Source organism: Otolemur garnettii, unplaced genomic scaffold, assembly GCF_000181295.1.
Source record: "Otolemur garnettii isolate 467f Iridium unplaced genomic scaffold, OtoGar3 scaffold00078, whole genome shotgun sequence".
NCBI classification, from domain to species: domain Eukaryota; kingdom Metazoa; phylum Chordata; class Mammalia; order Primates; family Galagidae; genus Otolemur; species Otolemur garnettii.
In genome coordinates this window covers 5,544,982-5,567,770 of record NW_003852473.1, presented here as the reverse complement: position 1 = coordinate 5,567,770, position 22,789 = coordinate 5,544,982, and the positions used below count along the sequence as shown (strand labels likewise).

The following is a 22,789-nucleotide window of genomic DNA, read 5'->3' as shown; positions in this document are numbered from 1 at the left end:
ACGCTTGTGGAGCTGTGTCTGACTTCCATAGCGTGGACCAGATTCCAGCCTTTCCATCTTCCATTTCCAGCCTCTGACAAGGTACAGACTTTGGGACACTCTGGCTGTCTTTATCTGTGGACAGAGCTGTAGCTCTGAGGCCCTGTCTTTTGCCTGTCAGGATAAGCTGATTTGGATTCCAGGAAAGGAAGGAAAGTTAAGGTCCCCTTTGTCCCTCCTCTTTTCCTAAGCCAGCAGACTTTTCTGCCTTCCTCTCCTTTAAGCCCTCCGGGTCCTCTGCAAACTGTGGTCAAAACTAGAAACTTCTGAATTGAACTTAACAAATCTTGACTGTGATCACACACACACATACACACTTCTCAAATTAAAAATACAAACAAATGAAAATAGCTCTACCCTCAAGGCTGCTTCTGTGAGGGAACATGGTGTTGCTGAAAGCAACAGTGGCCTGTGAGATGCTTGTTCATCAGGAATCCTACTGTCAAATTGACTCAGAATTCCACTTACCACAGACATAGTCCTAATTATTCCATCAGTCCCTAGTTGGTTTTCTTTCCTGTAATTGCTACCACTTACATCCACTCCTGTTTCCAATCCATTCTCCAAGCTACTGCTGGAAAAATTTCTCCTCCTTTCAAAGATCTCACAGTCCTTCCTAACATCCCAAACCCTGTGTGTGGATAAAATACCCTATGCAATTTGAGTTTGATCTCCAAAGAAATCTCTTTTCTAGCATTTTTTCTCTGTATGAGAGTTGTACTTACCAAACTCAAACTTTCTGCAATTTTCTCTACATCTTAAGCCTTTTCTCAGAATATTTCTTTGCCAAGGTAGGGTCCCTACCTGGAATGGCCCTCAGTGCCTCTGCCGCCAACACCTAGGCCTACTGGAAAATGTCTGCAACTTACAGAGTAAGGCACGATTAAATTTTCCCTCTTTTTTGAGACCTTTTGTGAGTTCCTTGGACAGCAAGTTTCGCCCCTTGCTCCATGCACCGGTTCCTAATGGTGCCTCCTGCCAAGGTTGGCATTTTTCATACCCACCCCCGTCTCTGTCTCTGTTCTCTCTCTGTTCTCTGTCTCTGTCTCTGTTCTCTCTCTTCCAGCCACCCTGGCCCTTCAGATGCTGTGGGCTCCAGGGCTTTGCATCTGCTGTTTATTAGCAGCATTATTTTATATAATAGAGAAACAAGAGAATTTTCCTCAAATTGAGATAGAAAGTAATATGATGACAAAGATCATTTTAAAAATCCTTTATTCCAGTATTTTATTTTCTGGCTTTTTATTTTATAAGAAATAAAATCTAAATTTACAAAGCAGGTGATGTTGGGGAGCCGTTATTTCTGGTAGATACTCTGGCTGATGCAATTGCCAAGGTCCTGATGGGTGTAGCACCTGTTATCTGGGGTGTCTTTCTAGATTTTACTGATAGCTGTTCATTCATTTGTTGATTAATTAATCCATGCATTCAATCATTCATTTCATAAATACTTTCAAAGTAATGGATTTCTTGTAGTTGCTATCCCTGAAGAAAGTAGAAAGAATGGTAGCCATTATTGAAGATGTCCCACAAACATCTTCATGACTGTGGGAAATGGCCTAACAGTAGCACTGATAAAATGGTGTTGGGTCTCAAGACTTATTCATGCCTATCCTTGTAGGTCCCAGCATTTACAATTTCTTTATACTGCCTTCATTTTTTTTGGGGGGGGGAAGGTGGGGTTAACCTTGGTAGAGTGCCATGGCATCACACGGCTCAGAGCACCTCCAAGTCCTGGGCTTAGGCAATTCTCTTGCCTCAGCCTCCTGGGTAGCTGGGACTACAGGTGCCTGCCACAACGCCTTTTTTGGCTGCAATTTGGCTGGGGCCAGATTCAAACCCGCCACCCTCGGTATATGGGGCCAGCTTCCTACCCACTGAGCCACATGCGCTGCTCTATACTGCCTTCAGTTTTATGATGTTTTCTTTCTTTCTTTTTTTTAATAATGTTTGGCCGGGGCCGGGTTTGAATCTGCCACCTCTGGTATATGCAGCCAGCGCCCTACTCCTTTGAGTCACAGGGACTGCCCAGTTTTATGATGTTTTCAAACTTTTATTCTTCCAAATATTTTAAGCCTTGGGTTTGAATCTCCGTTTTCTTCTATCTATATTTTTCTTTCCCACAAGTATTTGACTGGGGCCAGAACACTGTAGATTGTAGAATAAACTGCAATCACATCTTTATTTTATTATGTATGTTTATATCATTTCAATTACAAATTTTTTTAAACTTCATTTTTAACCCTGCCAGGCAACTTCTTATAAATAATGATTCTCGGTGTGGCTGTCCACGAGGCCATGAGGCTGATCCGCCAGCAGGGTCTGCACTGGTCTGCACCACTCGCTTTCCACACTGCATGCTGGGCACCATTCTGGGCCCTGCGTGGAATGTAGGAGCTATAAAGATAAATGAACACGGCCCTTGCCCTTGAGGTGCAAATAACCACACTGTAATTTTTAAGTATCAGTGCACTGGTTGCACATACCCTCCTTTAATGCCAATTCATTGCCTCCCCAATTGTCTTTTAAATGTTTTCCTCGGGTAACATGGATGTTTCCTGTGATCTGAGTGCCTGGCATTCACGTGCTTTTAGCCAAGGCAGGTTAATGCAACAAATTGAACTGCTGATTCTAGGTCAGCAAAGATGAGCACTCCACATATCCAATGCTCTCCTTAATTTGCAATGCACGTTGTTGACTATTTTGAATTCTCTACCATTAATTTTGACAGAGAGTTCTGGTAGGCAATTTTGACCCACAATACCTGATAGCAGTAATGTAAGTGATTATGCTCAACCTACCACAAAGAAACGGAGGGGGGGAAACTGTGCAGGATCTTCAAATGCCAATTTTATGGCACCTGAGTTGATACAGCCCCTGCCTCCAAGAATTAAAGCCTAAGTCAAGTGTAGTAGTTGTACCCAACATCCCTGACCCCATGGCTGAGCTAATGCAGTTCCCTACACTCCAGGGGACCCAGAATCTCAGTGAAACAGAGCAGTTGTGACCCCCCCATCCCAGTGTCTGTGCTGAAATGATGCTCCACTCCTGAGCCTGGGCCGACCCTGTACCTGCACGCTCAGGGACTCAGCTGACACAGTTCCCACATGCCAGGGAATTAGACCCTAGTCTGATCTGTGCCATCTGACTTTCCAGGCCAAACAACTAGGGCACTTTGCTCCCCTGGAATTGAACTAGTCCCCCAGGATCAAAGCTGCTGAGGCACCCTGGCTCTGTAGGGAGGAACATTGGCAATCCCCTCACCATTCCTGCGTCCTTGCTCCTGTAACAGCTGGCCCCCAGTCTGAGTTACTGCTGTGTCCCACCATCTTGGGGTCCAGCGTCACCACTGTGTGCTACCTTATCCACCAGAGCTTAGATTGCCAACGTGCCTGGTGAGTCTGGGACCAGAATTGCAAATGTGTCTTGTTCTGCAAAGCCTAAAACTCCAGGTTACACTTCTCCCCCAGAGCTGTGGTGATTCTGTGCTGTGGTCCCCAAAGTTGAGAGTCACAGCTACATCCGTACTCCCTAGGCCTGAGCTGCTTAGGTTTTGTGGGTGATTGGTATTTGCTCATGCCTTAGAGGTGCCTCTGTAATTTTACGAGCCCTGGATTCACAGATGCTCCCAGCACCTGCACCCTGGACCCCAGCACCACCATAGCTGTGTATGGGTTGGGCCACACCTGCCACTGAGAGGGAGCCCTGCAGTGAAGACTTTTGAATATCCAATGGGATAAAACAAATGAAAAGATTCACACAGCAGAAAAATGATGGTCTCTTCAAAAAATGGTGCTGGGGAAATGGAATTTCTATGAGCAAGAGAATTCAAATGAGATCCTTTTCTTATGCCATCTTCAAAGTCAACTTAAAATGGATAAAAGACCTAAACAAACAATTAACCTGAAACCAAAACATCAGACACCACAGGGCACTGGAAGAGAAGATTGCGAGAGGCTTCCTGCCATGGGTTGTGACAAGAAAGCTTTTAGATATCACACCAAAAGTCAGTCTGCAAAAGCAAAAGTAGATAAATGGTACATCAAAATAAGACGCTCTGAACAGCACAGGAAATGGGCAGCAAAATGCAGCAGCAACCTACAGATTGGAATAAAATATGTGCAAGCCACATATCTGGCAATGGGTTAATATGAAAATTTATTAAACACTTTTATAACGTCAGAAAAGAAAAACCTGGTTAAAAATAAGCAAAGGACCCAATTAGACATTTCTCTAAGACAGACCTAAAATGGCCAATAGGTTCATGACTGGATTGTGGATGACAGGGAAATGCCAGTCAAACCACTGGGAGGTAGCACCTCACACGCATTCAGACGGCCAATTCCAAAAAATTATCCCGTAAGTGTTGACGAGTATCAGAAGAAAAGGGAACCTTGTCTAATGCTGATAGGGCTTTGTATTGGTGTGGCTGTAAAAGGACAGTATGGAGGTTCCTAAGAAAGTAGAAACGGAACTTTCTCAGCCTCGCTCTCCTGGTGTGTATCTAAAGGACATGAAATTACCACCTGATAAAGACCTCTGCATCCCCACGTTCATGGCATCATTATTTACAATCGCCAAGACATGGAAATCTAAGTGTTTGCTGCTGGACAAATGGATAAAGGCACTTTGGTGTATATAGATTCACAGTGGAACATTACTCAGCCTTTCCTGGGGGATCCTGTCACGACGTGTATCAACCCAAAGGAAATTTGCTAAGTGAAATGAGCCAGAAACAGTAATGAAAATATTGCGTGACCTCATTTGCATGTGGAATCTTTTAAAAAAGAGATCATATTTACAGAGAGAGAACAGTGGTTACCAGTGGCGAGTTGGTTACCAGGAGGAAATGGGGGATACAAGTCAGAGAATGCAAAGTAGGAAATGTGTAAGATGAACAAGTCTGGAGATGTAATGTACGACATGAGGACTGTAGTTAATAAAGCTGTTCTGTATTTAAGATTTTTGCTAAATGAGTAAGTTTTAGTTGCTTTGACCATCCAAAAAAGGGGGTGAATTACGTGATATGTCAGATCTGGTAATTTGCTTCACTACAGTAGCTGCTATCTATATGTATTCTATAACCTCGTGCTGTATACCTGAAACATACACCATAAAATTTATTTTTAAAATAAATTTATAGTAGTTTCAGACACATTTAAATAGTTGAAGCGAAAATAAAAGGAGAGAGTGAATATAAACAAGTAATGAGGAGTTGGCAAAAATGTTTTGCCGTTATGGGGAGTATCATAAACTCACTATTGCTCAGAATTTGATCAATAATATTACTAGTGATAGCCCAGGATATGCTGGTCATGAGATGCTCTGATTTGGGGCTGGGGATGGTAAAGAGGGATTTGTGTGCACAGAGCCTCCACGGTAATAGCTCTAGGAAGCTTCCCCTGAATTAAGTGATATGTGTGTATAGGAGTAAAGTATTCCACAGCAGCAGAGCAGAGAGAAGCAGAGCTCTGTCAGGAAAGGCTCTGCTGAACAGGAAGGTTTGGAGGAGTCTGAAGAGAGAGCAGCAATCACCTGTGCATTTTCAGCTTTCGTGATAGCAAGCACTATTTTGAGGAGATAGTGTGTGTAAGGTTAAACCAGTCACATAACAAATATTTTCTTTGATTTCTTGAAGGAGTTTGTGAAAAGCACAAGGCTATTCAGATCCTGCGTAAAATCTACCTGCAGTGAAGACTGTTCTTATCCATTTCTAAGAAAAAATGGACTTAGGAGCATCCCCTTGAAAAGATGCTTCACCAACAGACATTTACTCTATATAATTGAGGTGTTGTGTCATCAGTGGACTCCCAAATAAATACACTTGTTTCCAACAAAATAAAATAATTTTAAGGTACATTTTAAACATAAAATCTGAAAGTGGCAATTAGTTATATAATTAATTAATATATATTTGGTAACAGGCATCATTTAAGTTTTGCACATTTTAATTTGCCTTATATTATTCCTAAAATACATAAAACAGATATTGCTAACACTTTGGGATTTACTGATGTTCATGGAATTGTTGTACTCCATCTTGTGGTAAGATGGATTTTAGAGAAAACATCTCAGAACTAATATATATGCATTCATATAAAAAAAAATAGTTTCCAGGTCTGTGCCCATAGCTCAGTGGGTAGGGTGCCATCCACATATACTGAGGCTGGAGGGTATGAGCTCAACCCTGGCCAGCTAAACAACAATGACAATTGCAACCAAAAAATAGCCAGGCATTGTGACAGGTGCCTGTGGTCCCAGCTACTTGGGAGGCTGAGGTAACAGAATCGCTTAAGCCCAAGAGTCTGAGGTTGCTGTGAGCTATGACGTTACAGCACTCTACTGAGAGCAACATAGTGAGACTCTGTCTCAAAACAACAACAACAAAAAAAAAACAAAGCAAAATAACAGCTTTGCCATAAGAAAGTTCAATGTAACTCTCTTAGGTTTTCAAGATTCAAAGAATATTTTTTAAATAATTAGAATTAAAATTCTCATGCTATGAATGGGATTATACACTTCAACATTTTATTCATGAATGTATTTTGTTATATTCGGGGATAGAAGGTGGGATTTTAAGTTTTAAAGTTTGAATAACTTAGTACAAAGGTCCATTTTATAGGATATTAACAGCTAAAATTTAGATCATAATAAATGAGGAATGTTCATTAATTTGCCTCTGTGTTTCAAATAGACTAGCTATCAAAGATAGAAGAGGTTATCAATTATTGTTCTAAGTGTAAAAACTTATTGCATGGATTTAAATTATGACAGCAGCCACTACTTTTGAATTGTTTCTGAATTCTTACTACCATTGATGCTAGCCAACCATTCCTGGAGGCCACCTCTGTTGGATCTTATCCACTCCCCAAATCAGTAGATTTTTATTTATTTTAATGATGCTTTTATCAACATATCGGTAATTTTTAACATTACTGAAGGCACCCTGGAATTGTCTCTGATGATATTGATGAGTTTAAGATTTGTGTTCTGGCCAAAATATAATAAAAAAATACTATATGTTTTGGAGCTGGGAGAGACTTTGCAAATTAACTCTTATGTTTTAGGTAAAATAAAGCTAAAAACGACCAAGAGGCTTTTTCAAAGTCACATACATATTACTGGATTTGAAATAATAAAAGAGTACTACTCTACTTAAATCTTTGATATTTTTAAAGTCACCTGACTCTTATAATCTCTGTGTTTTTCATCTACAAAATGTCAGAGATACACATTTGAGCATAGGTAGAACAACAGGAGGGTTAATGTCAGAAGCCTCAGGTGGATTTCGGCTCTAGCACTTACTAGCTGTGCATCCTTTGTCAAGTTGTTTATCTGCTTGGAGCCTTGATGTTCTAATTGTAACGAACTATTTTAGGCAGCAAAAATAATGATAGATGCGAGAGCATTAACTTGAGAGATTTTATCTCAAGAAGGACACAGCTACTCCTCTATAGGGGTCCTTAGCACATGCGATGGTGGGCAGAGGGGAAAGAAGCCACTCAGCATTAGCTCCACCTTCAGATCAGAAAAGGAGTCGGTGGCTGTAAATGTCCTCCATAGACATTGAGGATGTCTGTGTCCTACTTCCCCTCTGAAGTAGAGGGGACATAAGAAAAAAAACTGCCATTACTCCCTTCTCTCTTCTTCAAAATCTAGCTTCCTTGATTCTTTTTAAAATATTTTTCCTGTTGTTTTGGCCAGGGCTGGGTTTGAAACCATCACCTCCGCATATGGGGCCAGCACCCTACTCCTTGGAGACACAGAAACCGCCCGCTTCCTTGATTCTAACTAACCCCATCCTATACCACTCTACCTATTTTAAGTATTGGAGGCAAAGTTTTCAAAGGTACTTAGAATAAAATAAAATAATAAGTTAAAAACAAACAAACAAACAGAAATGCCTCCCCCCCCCAAAAAAAATCCTTGAGTGGGTGCGATGTCTTATTTCTGTAATCCAAGAATCTGGAGAGACTTGGTCAGGAGGATCACTTGAGGCCAGGAGTTCAGACCAGTCTGGGTAGTATAACGAGACCCCGGCTCTCAAAAAAAAGAAAAGTAAGGCATGGGAGCTCACTCAGGTAGTCTCTTTCAGTCCCAGTCTCAGGCTGAGGCAGGAAGATCCCTTGGGTCCAGGAGTTTGAGGTTCCAGTGAGCTGTTAGGCCACCACTGAGTCAGCCCCCACAATGGGGTGAGGCTCAAAATAAGACGGAACTCTCCAGTGGTCACTGATCGGGTTTAGAGGAGTTTTTAATTTATCTGTTATTTTTCTCAGTTTGCTATTTTGAATTACAAAATCAACCTGTCTCTGTTTTATTCAGATGTAAAAATATAGGACATTGTGCAAGAACTTGCTTAAAATATAAAAGATAGAAAAAAATGTATAAGACATTAATTAAAATTTTGTGGAGCTTAATGAAGTAGACATGGTAATATTAGGACTTCCAACAGATGAACATGCTTAATTTGTGTGTACAATGCTAACAGCCCTTTCTTAGAGCATGGAAATTACACGCATATCTCCATGTGACAGCAACATGCCTCCTATACGTGCATATGTGTATAAACCAAAGTGCAGAAGTTCATTGCAAAGAGCTTTGGTAAAATATTGAGCCTATAATTCATTGCCTCATATTTTAGAAGCAGATGTTATACATTTTTAAATGATATCACTTCAAAACCAAGACTTTTAATTAAATGGTTTTTACATTGGAACCAAAGTTAACAGGTTGAATTGAAATTTTGCTTATGGCGTCTGTTGCCATTTTCAGTAGGTGATTAGTCATTTTCTCTTTCCTGCAAGTATTTGACAGAAACTCAAACAGAGATGAATCATAGTTTCAAGCTGTTGCTCACCTCATCCCCACCAAAAAGAAGAGCCTGGAACTCATCCCAACAAATCCAAGAACTAAATTCTGAAAATGCCTTAAGGGACCTGACAGACATATTTAGCAATTTGAAAATTACAACAATCTGTCACATTAACTTTTAATGAAATGTAGCCTACAGGAACATAGACCAGAGGTAGTAAGAAGAAAATCCACATGAAATCTGTCTTTGAATATTTGAAAACATATTTGCTCCTATGTAGAGTTATACTCAGGTTAACTTTTATTGAGTTACATTAATAATTGTCCTAGAGTTATAATTGGGCTAACTTTTAAATCAGGAATTTATTATACAACTTAGATGAGAAACTTGTTTTAAAGTCATGGCATAGTCGTCATATTTTGTTTGATGTGTATCCACATAATTATTGCTCTATATGCCTTCAAGAATCTTATTTAGTTAAAGCTGATATTTTTCTACTTAAAGGACCACATCCTTGTAACTCTGAAACAGTCAAAATATGGAGAACATCAAATCAGATTTTTAATTTATTTCAAAATTATTATAGGTACATAATAGTTATATATGTAATATATATGGTAAATTATATATATATTATGGGTACATAATAGTTATATATATATTATATATGGTAAATTATATATATAATATATATTATAAATTATATATATATTATAGGTAAATAATAGTTATATATTATATATGGTGATTATACATAAATTATATATAATATTATATATTATAAATTATATATATTATAGGCACATAATAGTTATAATAGTTATATATATTATATATAGGGTAAATTATATATATAGAAACATTCTCATTCTATTCTTTTACTTATTTTAAAGCACATTCTAACTTATTGTTGATTATAGTCACTTTCTTATGTTATCAAATACTGTTCATTCCGTCTACACATCTAACAATATTTATGCACTCATTAACCATCTCCTTTATCCACCCTCTCCATGCTACCCCTCCCAGACTCTGGTAACATCATTCTACTCTGTGTCAATGAGATCTATTGTTTTAATACTTAGCTCCTGCATACGAGTGAGAACATCCAAGATTTGTCTTTCTGTGCTTGGCTAATTTCACTTAATGTTCTCCAGTTCTACCCGTGATGTAGAAAATCACAGGACTGTGTTCATTTTTATGACTGTTTGATATTCCGTTGTGTGTAACGGACCACACTTTATGTATCCATTCATCCACTGATGGACTCACAGGTTCATTTCAGATCTTGGCTATTGTGAACAGTGCTGCAATGAACATAGGAGTGCAGATATTTATTTGATATACTGATTTCTTTTCTTTTGGATATATACACAGTATGAGAATGCTGGGTTACATGATAGATCTATTTTCAGTTTTTAAATCACATTATTTGATTTTTTTTTCCCTATTGAATTGATAGAGTTCCTTGTATAGTGTAGTTATTAATTGTTTGTTAGATGGGTGGTTTGCAAATATTTTCACTCATTTTGTGAGTTGTCTTTTCCTTTGTTAATTGTTTCCTTTGTCTTGTAGGGTTTAAACTTACTGTGGTCCCATTTTTACCTTTTTGCTTTGGTTGCCTGTGGTTTGGGGGTATTATTGAAGAATTCCTTCAGACTTTCCTCCCTCCAGACTACTGAAGCATTTCCCCAGTGTGTTCTTTTAGTAATTTCATAGTTTCAGGTCTTAGATTTAAATCTTTAATCAATTTTGATTTGATTTTTGTATAGGGAGAGAGATGGGTCCTGTTCCATTCTTCTGCACATGGATATTCAGTTCCCCCGCATCATTTATTAAGAATCCATCCTTGCCCCCATGTTTATTCTTGGCATCTATATTGAAGATAAGTTCTCTATAAGATGTTTGGATTTATTTCTGGGTTCTCTATTCTATTCTATTGGCTTATCTCTCTGGTTTTATGCTGGCACCATAAACCATTGTATTGGTTACTGTATCTCTGTAACATAATCTATAGTCAATCAATGTTATTCCTCCAGGTTTTTTCTTTTTTTCTTTTCTTCTTCTTCTTCTTTTTTTTTTTTTTTTTTTGTTCAAGATGGCTTTGACTGTTCTAAGCTTTTGTGATTCCTTATAACCTTTAACATTACTCTTTCTATTTCTGTAAAAAATGCCCTTGGTATTTTGATAGGCATTGCATTGAATCTATAGATTGCTTTGGGTGAAATGCACATTTTAATAATATTGATTTATCCAATCCTTGAAAAGGGAATATATTTCCATTTTTTACATGATTTGTTTCATCATGTTTTATAGTTTTCATTGAAGGGATCCTTGGTTAGGTAAATTCATAGATATTTTGTTTTATTTGTAGCTGCTGAAAATGGAATTACTTTTTTAATTTAATTTTTAAATTGTTTGCTGTTGGCATATAGAAATGAAACTTTTTTGTATGTTGATTTTGTATGCTCCTACTTTACTGGATTTGCTTAACATTTATGAGGGTTTGTGTGTGTGTGTGTGTGTGTGTGTGTGGAGTACTTAGGTTTCTCTTGATATAAGACCATATTGTTTGAAACAAGGAAAATTTGCTTCTTCCTTTTCAATTTAGATGCCCCTTATTTTTTTCTCTTCTCTGACTGCTCCATCAAGAATTTCCAATACTATGTAGACAACCAGTGGGCATCCTTGTCTTGTTCTGGATCCTCGAGGAAAGGGTTTCCGTTCTTCTCATTCAGTATGAGATTAGCTATGGGTCTATCACACACAGCCTCGGGAGTATTGAGGTGTCTTCCTTCTATGTCTATGTTTTGAGAGTTTTTGTCAAGAAGAGATGTTGAATTTTATCAGATGCTTTTCCAGCATCAATTGAAATGATCCTAGGGGTTCTGTCCTTCACTCTGTTGAGGTGGTGTATCACACTGATTGATTTGCATATGTGATCTATCCTTGCATTCCTAAGATAAATCCCATTTGATAATGACAAATAATCTTTTCTAAATCTTTTAAAATATGTATTTTTAATTTCAGAGTTATAGGGGCTGCACTCATTTTCATTACATAGTATGTATTTTTACATTTTCAGTCAAAGTTATAAATGTGCCCTTTACCTAGAATTATACCAGTATAGTGTGAATTTACCCTGTTTCTCCTTCTATTTGAATCCGTGAAGTTTTACTTCCATATGTTCACACAAGTGTCGATTGACTAGTTCCAATTTAGTGTTGAGTACATGTGGTGTTTGTTTTCTACTCCTGTGCTACTTAGAAGAATGGCCTCCAATTCCATCTGCATTGTTACAAAAGATACTAGACTCCATTTTTTATGGCTACTATTTCATGTTATACATATACCACACTTTATTAATCCATTCATGTATTGATAGGTACTTGTTTTGTTTGCACATCTTTGCAACTGTGAATTGTTCTGCTGAAAACATTCTCTCCTATAAAATGTCTTTTTTTCCCTTTGGGTGAATACCTAGTGGTGGGTTTGCTGGATCAAAAGATAGGTCTGCTTTAAGTTCTTTGAGATATCTACATACTCCTTTCTGTAGAAGATATACTAGTTTGCAGTTCTACCAACAGTGAACAATGTCCCTAAAGTTAGTGATATCTCACTGTGGTTTTCATTTGCTTTTACCTGATGATTAGAGATGTTGAGCATTTTTCATATTTTTTTGTGTGTTATGCTATCTTTATTTGAAAAAATTTCTGTTCGTGTATGTTTCTGTTGATGCCCACCTTTTAATGGGATGGTTTCATTTTTTCTTGCTTATTTTCTTGAGATCTTTATGGATTCTGGCTATCCCCCCTTTATTGAATGCTCAGCTTGCAATTACTTTTTCCCACTCTGTAGGTTGTCTGTTCACTCTATTGTGTCCTTGGCTATGCAGAAACTTTTTAATTTTATCAGGTCGTATTTATTTATTTTTGTTGTTACTATGATTGCTTTTGGGGTCTTCTTCAAGGCCAATATCTGTAAGAGTTTTTCTAACACTTTCTTCTAGAATTTTTATAGTTTCATACTTATGTTTAAGTCATTTATCTGTCATGAATTAATTTTTATGAATAGTGAGAGTTTCAGATACCTAGATGTGCCCTTTTGCTCCTGTTTTCCAGATCTTATAGGTGGGCTTTATGGTGTTTTATTCTTTATTCCTTTTTCGTTTCTAATTGTGTGTTTTAAATAACATGTCTTCAAGCTCACTAATTCTTTCTTCTGCTTTATCAATTCTGATGCATTTTTCAGTTGTCAGTGGAATTTTTAAGCTCCAGAATTTCAGCTCAATTTGTTTTTATTATTTCCCTCTACTTATTAAATTATTCATGTAGACATCTCAATTTGTTCTCTGTGTTGGCTTGAAGTTCATTGACCTTCTTCATAGTATCTATATTGAATTCTTTTTCTAATAAGCAACACTTGTCACTATCACTCTGGAGTTGGTCACTGGTACCTTATTTACTTCATTTGAGGCAGGCATGTCTTTCTGGTTGTTCTTGATGTTTGTGGATGTTCATTGATAACTGGGCTTTGAAGAGTTAGGTATTAATTCTAATCTTCACAGTATGTACTTGTTTGAACCCACCCTTCTTGAAAAGGCTTTCCTGATATTCAAAGGGAATTGAGCATTGTCTTTGGTTACTGCAGCTGTATATGAACCAGGAATGCCCCAAACACAATAACGCTGTGACTCTTTCCAGCTCCCAGTGGTACTGCCTTGGTGGGCTTGAGTACGAAAGGAGACAATTCCATGAATTACCAGGCAAATTCACTCACTTTTTTCTCTCACTCTCTGTGATGAGCTGTTGGAGTTGGAGACAGTGATGTGTGCACTTCCTCATGCCCACTGCTTGTGGGGCTCTACCAGGTTATACCTGAAGCCGGCCCACCTCACCCAAAACCTGTGGTGCCCATTGCTTGGCTAACTCCGATGTTTATTCAAAGCCCAAGGGCTCAGGTTCCTTAGGTAGCAGGTGGTGAATCTTGCCAGCCCTGGGTTCTTTCCTTCGAGGCAGTGGTTTTTCTTCTGGCCCAGGGTGGGTCTAGAAATACCATGCAAGGAGTCAGGCCCAGAATCAAGGGGTTCAGGAGCCTGTTTTTGTCAATTTTACAGTGGCTGACTGGATGCCTAAGTTGCAAAAAAGTCCTCAATTCTTCCCTTTCCTTTCCCCAGCAGGAAGAATTCTCTACCTGAACTATAATGCCTCTGGTTGGGGGAGGGGTGACACAGGCATTGGCTTAGCTGCTGCTACTGGTGTCTCTCTGGGTCATGTGAACCAAATTCCACTGGCTCTGAGGGAGCATAGCTTTGGGAATTGCCCAGGGACTGTGGCATTTGTGGCCTGAGTGTGTTACAAATTTTTGCCGGTCCCTAGGCTGCTTTTTGTCAGCAGGCAGTGGGGCTAGCCCTAACTCAAATTTCAGGGCAGAGGTATAAATGCTCCCTTCATCAGCACCAACAGAACTGTTCCCTGTGCTGTGATCCCCTGTGACAGTGCAGCCCTGAGTGCTGATGTAATCACTTCACTACCCGTCCCCTCCCAAAACCAGCACACAGATTTTCTCACCTCATCTGGGCTTGCTGAGACAGCACTGCCAGAGGATGGAGGAGGGAGGGGTGGGTGGTGTGTATGGTGGAATCCTGTGTTTTCTGCCCTCTTCAGTGCCTCTATTGACCAGATACAGCGATTGTGCCCATGACTTTTCATTCTTCTGAGGGTGTTTCCTTGCTTAGATGCTTGTTGAATTTGGTGTTTGTACAGAGAAGTTTCTGTTGGTCATTTTGCTCTGTCTCCCCCTCAAATCATTTAATGGTTGCCTTTTTCACTCAACCATGTTGATATGGGCAAGAAATTTAAAATTTAGGAAGATTTTATAAGAGTAATACTATTGTGTAAGAGTCAAGTTTGGCTGGAGTCCCTTCATTTAATGCTTGAACTAAGTGGAATTTTGATTTAATTTTTTATTTATATTCTTCCCCGCCCCAGCTATGCAATTCTTATAAATATAGATGTGAACAGGTTAATGCAACAATGATTTATGCCAGTAAGGTCAGTTTATTTATGCGATAATTGAAAGAGAAAGTAAGTCTGATAATGTCTCCTGACACCCTTTTATTTATGTGTTCAAATATATTTTAGAGCAGTGGTTCTCAACTTTCCTAATGCCGTGACCATCTAATATAGTTCCTCATGTTGTGGTGACCCCTAACCATAAAATTATTATCATTGCTACTTCATAACTGTAATTTTGCTACTGCATCTGATGTTTAGGAGACCCCAAAGGGGTCATGACCCAGGTTGAGAATGGCTGTTTTAGAGAGTGTACTATGTGCCAGGCATTGTTCAAGGTTCAAGGGGTTAAAAAGTTCCCTGATTTCATGACAATTATATATACTGTGGACTGTAGTGGGAGAAAACAGACTATAGAAAAGGTCATGTGTCAGATGATGAGAGTTTTTGAAAAAATAAGTTATGAAAAAATAAATCGGTTAACCTGAGATAGATTAGTTGGTGAGCAGAGGGTATGAGATAATTTTTCAGGTAAGACAATATGTACAGGTGACATGTGATATGTGATATTTATGCATAGACCTATAGAAAGAAGGGCGGGTGTAAGCCACAGGAACAACTATTTTAGGAGTGTTTCAGACTTCCTTTGATGGGAACATATTGGATGTGTTTAAAGTGTAGCAAGGGGTCTGAGTGGCTGGGGTAAAAATGAGGAACACAGGCCATAGAGGCATTTCAAGGACATGTACTGTAGCTTTGAATGGAAATATTTTAAAAAGTATTAGTATTAGAAAGTATTAGGTGGTTTGGGACAGAGGAATCATATTGGGCTATATTTTAAGTACTCTGGTTATTTATTATACAAGAGACTAGCTAGACAATGGGAATAGCAGATAGACAATTTATATGTGTATTGTAGAAATCCAGATCCATGATAGTGATACTAAGAGTGCTAGTGTTGGAGATGGGAAGTGAACATTTTCTGAAGAAATTTAACAGTCGATCTGGTAAGATTTTCCAGGGGATTGGAAGTAGGGAATAAAAGAAAAAACACGTGTTAGCAATGACTCAAAGTTTTTTGTCTGAACAACTGGGAGAAAGGAGTAACCGCAGAAGTGAAAGAAGACTGAGGAACGAGGGGGTTCGCATGCGCGGGGCTCGCTCAGGCACAAGTGGAAATTTTGAGTTGACAGAAAACTGGATTCAAGATATAAATTTAGAAATGATTGGCATGTACTCGGCTCAGGATCCAGTCATGAGCCTGAATAATATTGCCCAGAGAGTGGGAAGTAGGAGAGACCTAAAGATGGAGCCATGGGGCAAGACACCCCAATATTCCCAAGAGATAGAGACTAATAAGGGCATCTGGTTTTTTTTTTTTTTTTGAGATTTTTTTCTGTTGTTTTCTTTTCAGATGACCTTTCTTTGAGAAAGTTTTGTTTGTTTGCTTTGTTTTGCTTACATTTTATTGAAGGGAGTCTTTGTGATATAGGGACCTACTTTAGTGCATGAAGAATCTGTTTCATTCTTTAATAGGACTTTCATTTTTGCCTAGGGTGAGGTATTAAAATAGAAACCTTGGACATTATTTATTAAATTGCTTATTTTGGGGTGGCGCCTGTGGCTCAGGGAGTAGGGCATCAGTCTCATATACCGAGGGTGGTGGGTTTGAACCCAGTCCCAGCCAAAACTGCAAAAAAAAAAAATGCTTATTTTGTACCTATGACATTTCAAAAATCATAGTCAGTACTGGAGATAAAAAGGTACATAATAAAGATCTCCCACCACCCCCACAGGTACTGCTTCCACTCTATCTGGGGGAAATAAGTGCTTGTAGGTGGGAGACAGCGTGATGGAATCTGTGGGTGTGAGTCAGAGAAGTGCTGAGACTCTTGGCAATACAAATAATTTCACATAAAGTTAATCTCACACTTCTCCTCTGAAGATGAAGATAATATTGCTAACTCAGAAAGGGATATTAAGGTTAAATCAGTGAAGATGAATGTCTTCAGATAGTTCTGAAAATATAGAATGAGGAATGAACTTCAAAGATACTAACCTCTCCTCCAAAGTGTTTTTAAGATCAATCATTGGGCCAATAGTATCATTGGGCCAATAGTCACTTTTCCTTAAAGGTGAACTCATCTAGATGTGCGTATTAAAGCGTTCTTTGTGCTGTGGTTAGTCTCTTTGCTCTTTATACCTTGGGTTAGTGAGAAATGTTATCTTAGGAGTAATTCTTTCCCCCAAATGTTGCTATAACATTTTCCCAATGTTTATTAGTGCACAAGACAGCTTTTGTTGAAAGAGAATGACCCTCCTTGTCCTAAAGTAAACATTCCTTGGTTCAGATTGTGTGGCATTAGTGATGGCATAGCTCAGTTTTCTCATCTGCAGAATGGGGAGAGAGGTTGTGAGGATTCAATGAGGCAATGGATACAAGGCACTTAACATAGTGCTCACAGAGCTTAATCAACAGTCAAATGTTGGCTATTACCAGTATGTGTTGTCTTCCCATTGTCTTAGTTATAGATCCAGAATGATTTCTCTACTAATTCTTACTTTTTAATTGGTAAAAGTATAATTACAGTTTGTAATAATTAATCCTCATTGCTTCCCACTCTCTCCCAGAAAGATTCACTGTGCAGGGCAAACTCAGCTTACTACGAGCTTCTCAGCAGGTCTTGTGCATTCTTACCTCAGCATTGATTTGCCTCCATGTTCCTTCTTTGGATTTGTAAAGCACTTTGTATACTTTGGAAAGCAAATTGTATAAACATAGAACTAGAAACTGGAAAGTACTTTGACGGCTTTCTATTCTGAACAATTTAGACAGATAGATGATAGATGAACAATTTGGGCTAAGGGAAGTGAACGGGTTTGTCTAAGGTAACCCAAGCCAACCTTTAATTAGTATTTAACATTGATTAATTAATTAATTATTAAGTATTGTCAAACAACTCTTGTATGTCAGGCGTTGGTGTACAAATCAGAGATATGATGTAGACCAGACAAACTCTCTAATGCCAGAAGCAGACCTTGAGACAAAAAATAGGATTTCTGATGATTTATTTGGGAGGCCATCTCAGGAAGCTCTTTTATTACTATTATTACTAAGTCATAAACACATAGGTCATGTATACAATAATGGTTTTATGGGGTGCAATGTGCTGATTGTACATACAATTTGGAGTGGTTACATCAAACTATTTAATATAGCCTTCACCTCATTTACTTAATTATTGTGTCAAGACATTTATACTTTCTACCTAATAAACTTGTCACGTACCCTTGCAATATGAACCCTCGGGAGATGTGGAAGCGAGAGGAAAGGTAGCAAGCTGAAAGGGTACAATATTGAGAATATTATCACTCTGGCCACTGCAATTCAGTCTTGCGGGTGAATGCTGGGAAACAGTGTAGAATGGTGAGACGACCTGTGAGGTGTTTGTGAGGAAGGACATTTTTTTCTTTTGTATAACATTAATTTCTAATCTGTTATAGAAAATAATTTGATACTTTTAAAATTAGATGCAACATAAATAAAATTATCCTACGAAATTACTATAAAAGTTTTCAATCACTTGCTTTGAATTTCTGGGTTTATGTAATTGTGGATCCATAATGAGCCATTCTCAGAGCTTGTTCTGAGTAACACTGGTGTCAAACGTGCCTTAGACTTGGCCTCCAATCTTCACTTTTAGGAAGGATTGGGAGAAAATTTATACCAAGACAAATTTTAAATTCTAAGAATCTAATAGTTTTCCTAGTTATAGAATTTTAATTTTATATTAATGGGTAAAAGGAAGAAACTATTTTTTTTAATATTTAAAAGTCTATTTTCAATTTCTATATCTCATGCTGTAACATAATGTTTACATGTTATGAAAGTCTATTACATACACTTTCAATATTTCATGTAATATTAGTTCTCTAAATTCACAACTGAAGCATTGAATATAGGTACAATAGTTATATATATGAAATAAACATGAATATATGAAGTATTCCTGCATACTCATGGGTTAATACAGTCATGTAATTTCATAATATAGTCACTGCGTTCTCCACAACGCTGGAGCTTCTCATTTACTTTATTTGAAGTGGCAAGGTTGGAAGAGGGTTGCAATGTCAAATGAACAACATGATATGGGGAATAAAGTTAAATAAATGGACTCCTGCATAGCACTCTAGGCTGAAACTTCTTGTTACATTGATGGGAAATCTGCCCGTAAGCTAAGTACTTCCCTGATTTTTAGTTTTAAGGAAAATCATTTTCACCTAAAACTTCAGGGATTTTCCTAAGGTCACTATCATTGTTTATGCAAAATAAATACAGTGAACTTTAGTAACTAGGTAGTGTCCAGGTGCAAACCTTAGGCAAATGATTCATACAGCTCAAAAATTGGATCTATTTGTTCTATCATCAAAAGCTCAGAACTGAGATTCATTGCTATTCAGGGCATATTTACATCTGGACATTCCAGACTTAAATTTTACGGACTATTTCAACAAATAATTTTAAGAAAAGGATGGTGTTACATGAAGTACAATTGTTTTACCATGGAAAGGGAATTGTAGTGACCATCAGTGCAGTCTAGTAAGTGTTTTTCTAAGTCTAAAGAAAAAGTAGAGGTGTCTGCTGCCAAGGAGCACGGCGCTTTCTCCAGAGCCTCTTTTGAATGACACTGAAGGTGGAAGGGTTCCTAGCTCAAGTGCAGCTGATCTCTCTGGATTTATGCTTCATCTAGCAGGAGACAAGTTGAGCTGTAGTTAGACATGTCTGAAGGTAGAAAAAGCATCTTATTTCTCTGCCGTCTCTAGAAATTACATGCAACTCTTTTGGACTTCTAATCTCAGCCTTATAAATATACTGTGAGTAAAGTATTTTGTTCCATGTGAGGCTCAGTAGCAAAGAAAATTAAATTGCTCATTTAACAAAATAACTGTTAAGAAAACAATGTGTTTTAATTGGTTAACATCTTCAAAATGGATAAATTTTGAATAAAGTTTCTATTTTTGTGTGATCAAAATATTTAATAAGCTTCTCTCCTTAAATTTTTTATTAAAATTCTATATTTTTATATATTGTTTTAGAATATTCTAATTGATTTTCCAAAGACTACATTTTTTGCCATCTATTGGCTGATTCCTCACCTCAAATATATTTTAAACTAAAATTATTCAATGTATTATTAAATTTTCTAATATAATTTTAGTATATGTTCATTGTTAAAAATTTAGAAATTATAAAAGATAAATAATAATAACTCATTATCCTTCAGCTCAGATTAACCAACTTAATATTTTGATGAAACATTTTCATTTAATCTTTTTCTATAAGTTGGGTATATTTGTGGTTGCACATAAGTATACAGATGGGTAAGAGAGTTAAGTACTTATTACTTAACATTTTATTGTGTTTTTTTATGATGTTAGAACTTTTTATATACATCAAAATTTCCTAATGTGGAAAGTGAGCCCCCAAACTAATGAAGGTTAGTTGGAGAGCCCGCTGCATCTTTAGCTGAATTTCCACTGTCAGGTGCTACTCCATCAGTGACACTGCACAATAACAAAATGTACAGAAGTACAAAGCCCAAACTCTGACACCCAAACAGAAAGACAAGGAAATTTAAGGAGAAGAATGAAGCAAGAGGACAAAGTAGGAGAAGAAAGTGAACAAGAAGAAAACACATGAGGAAGAACCAACACAAGAATTCTGGCAACGTGACAAACTAGAAGAGATCAAATCCCCCCATAGAATCATGGGGCAGCTAGCACAGAGGATTCTACCTATATTAAAATCATGGAGAAAAAAGTATCACAGGAATGGAAAAGGAAGTATCCAATGTACTCAAGACTAATGTGTGGCCAGTAGATGATCTAATTCACATCCACATAGGAAAAAAACTCATTTCAGTTCAAGTTGAGGGGAGGGGGAATGATGGTGGAGGGAGATAGGAGGAGGGGGTGTTTGGGGTGCTTTCACTTAATGGACTAAATGTAGGGGTGTCTGGCATACATGTTGGGTACAGGACCCCTCTACAAGAGGCACTTTACCTAACAAATTCAAATACTGTGACCTAGTTGTTTGTACTCTCACATTAACCATAAATTGGAAAAAAAATAAAGAAATTATGGAAATGACAGAAAGGGAATTTTGAGTATGGATGATTAAAACAATGAAGGGAATTGAAGGGAAAATGGATAAAAACCAAAAGGAAATCTAAAAATTGACCAAGAAATGACTGAAATTCATGATGAAATTAGAAAGGATATATTGCAGCTTAAGGAATTAAAGGAGTCATTCAGGGAATTTAAAGATGCAGTAGGATGCGTCAGCCATACTAAACCATGGAGAAGAAAGAACCTCAGAACTGGAAGATAAAGTTCTGAGTTAACTCAGGCTTTTAAAGAGGCAGAAAAGAAGAGAGTAAAAGCAGTGCAACCTCAGAGAATTATGGAACTTCACATAGTGTTCAAACATACTACTTATAGGCAGTACTATAATCAATCCTATGGGAGGATTTAATAAATGAAAATTTCCCAATAATCATTAAAGATTCTGACACACTTGTTTTAGGTGGATATCAAATTCTGCTTCATCTCAACACAAACAGAGCATCACCTAAACACATTGTAATGAATCTAGCTAAGACCAAAATGAAAGAAAATTCTGAAAGCAGCCAAGAGTAAGCGCCAACTGACTTACAGGGGCAAATCCATCAGGGTGACAGCAGACTTTTCAGCTAAAACTTATCAAGTCAGAAGAGCAGAAGAGAGTGGTCATCAACTTTATACTTTTTTTTTTTTGAGACAGAATCTCACTTTGTCACCCTCAGTAGAGTGCCATGGCATCATAGCTCATTGCAACCTCAAACTCTTTGGCTTAAGTGATTCTCTTGTGTCAGCCTCTCCAGTAGCTGGGATTATAGGTATCCACCACAATGCCTGGCTATTTTTTTAGAGATGAGATTTCACTCTGGCTCAGGTTGGTCTGGAACCTGTGAGCTCAGGTAGTCTATCTGCCTCTGCCTCTCCTAAGTGTTAGGATTACAGGCATGAGCCACCATGCCTGGTTAACCTTCATACTTTTTAAACAAAACAATTTTCAGCCAAGGAGTCTGTATCTTGCTACACTAAATTTCATATTCAACAGAGAAATTAAATCTTATTATTTTTTTTTTTTTGGCTGGGGCTGGGTTTGAATCTGCCACCTCTGGCATATGGGGCTAGTGCCCTACCCTTTTTTTGTTTTTTGGCTGGGACTGGGTTTGAATCTGCCACCTCTGGCATTTGGGCCTGGTGCCCTACCCTTTTGAGGCATGGGCACCACCCCAGAAATTAAATCTTTTACTGACATGGAAACATGAGGAAATTTGCCACAAGAAGACCAGTTATGCAGGAATTACTCAGACCCTCCTCCACACTGAACCCCATACTGGACCACCAGCAAAGGAGACACCCAGAAACTAAAGGCCAAACCTACCTTCCACAGTGATGCAAGGGATAAAACCAAGCACTCGATCTTCACAAATTGAGACAAACAGTACTCCACCATACTTATCAGTTCTCTCAATAATGTGAATGGCTTGAATTTCCCACTGAAGAGGCACAGGCTGGCTGAGTGGATAAAAAAGCACAAGCCAATTATGTTACATGTTGTCCTCAGAAAGAAACATCTAACTTCTAAGGACAAAACAATACTCAGGGTGAAGACTTGCAAAAAAATATTTTAGGCAAATGGACAGAATTTTGGCAGAAGAAAGGAGAGGTTGCAATGTTATTCACAGATACAGGTGGATTTAAAGCAACAAAAGTAAAGAAACATAAATATGGACACTATATACTGATCAAAAGAACAATATAATAAGAAGACATATCAATTCTAAATATTTATGAACCCAAGTTAAATGTTCCT

General features: G+C 37.9%; 1 protein-coding gene across 1 annotated transcript in view; it reads left to right on the top strand.

Annotated features, from left to right (window-relative positions):
* Positions 1-22,789, top strand: part of NAALADL2 (N-acetylated alpha-linked acidic dipeptidase like 2) — a 979,797-nt gene that overhangs the window by 325,184 nt on the left and 631,824 nt on the right. The window lies entirely within an intron of this gene.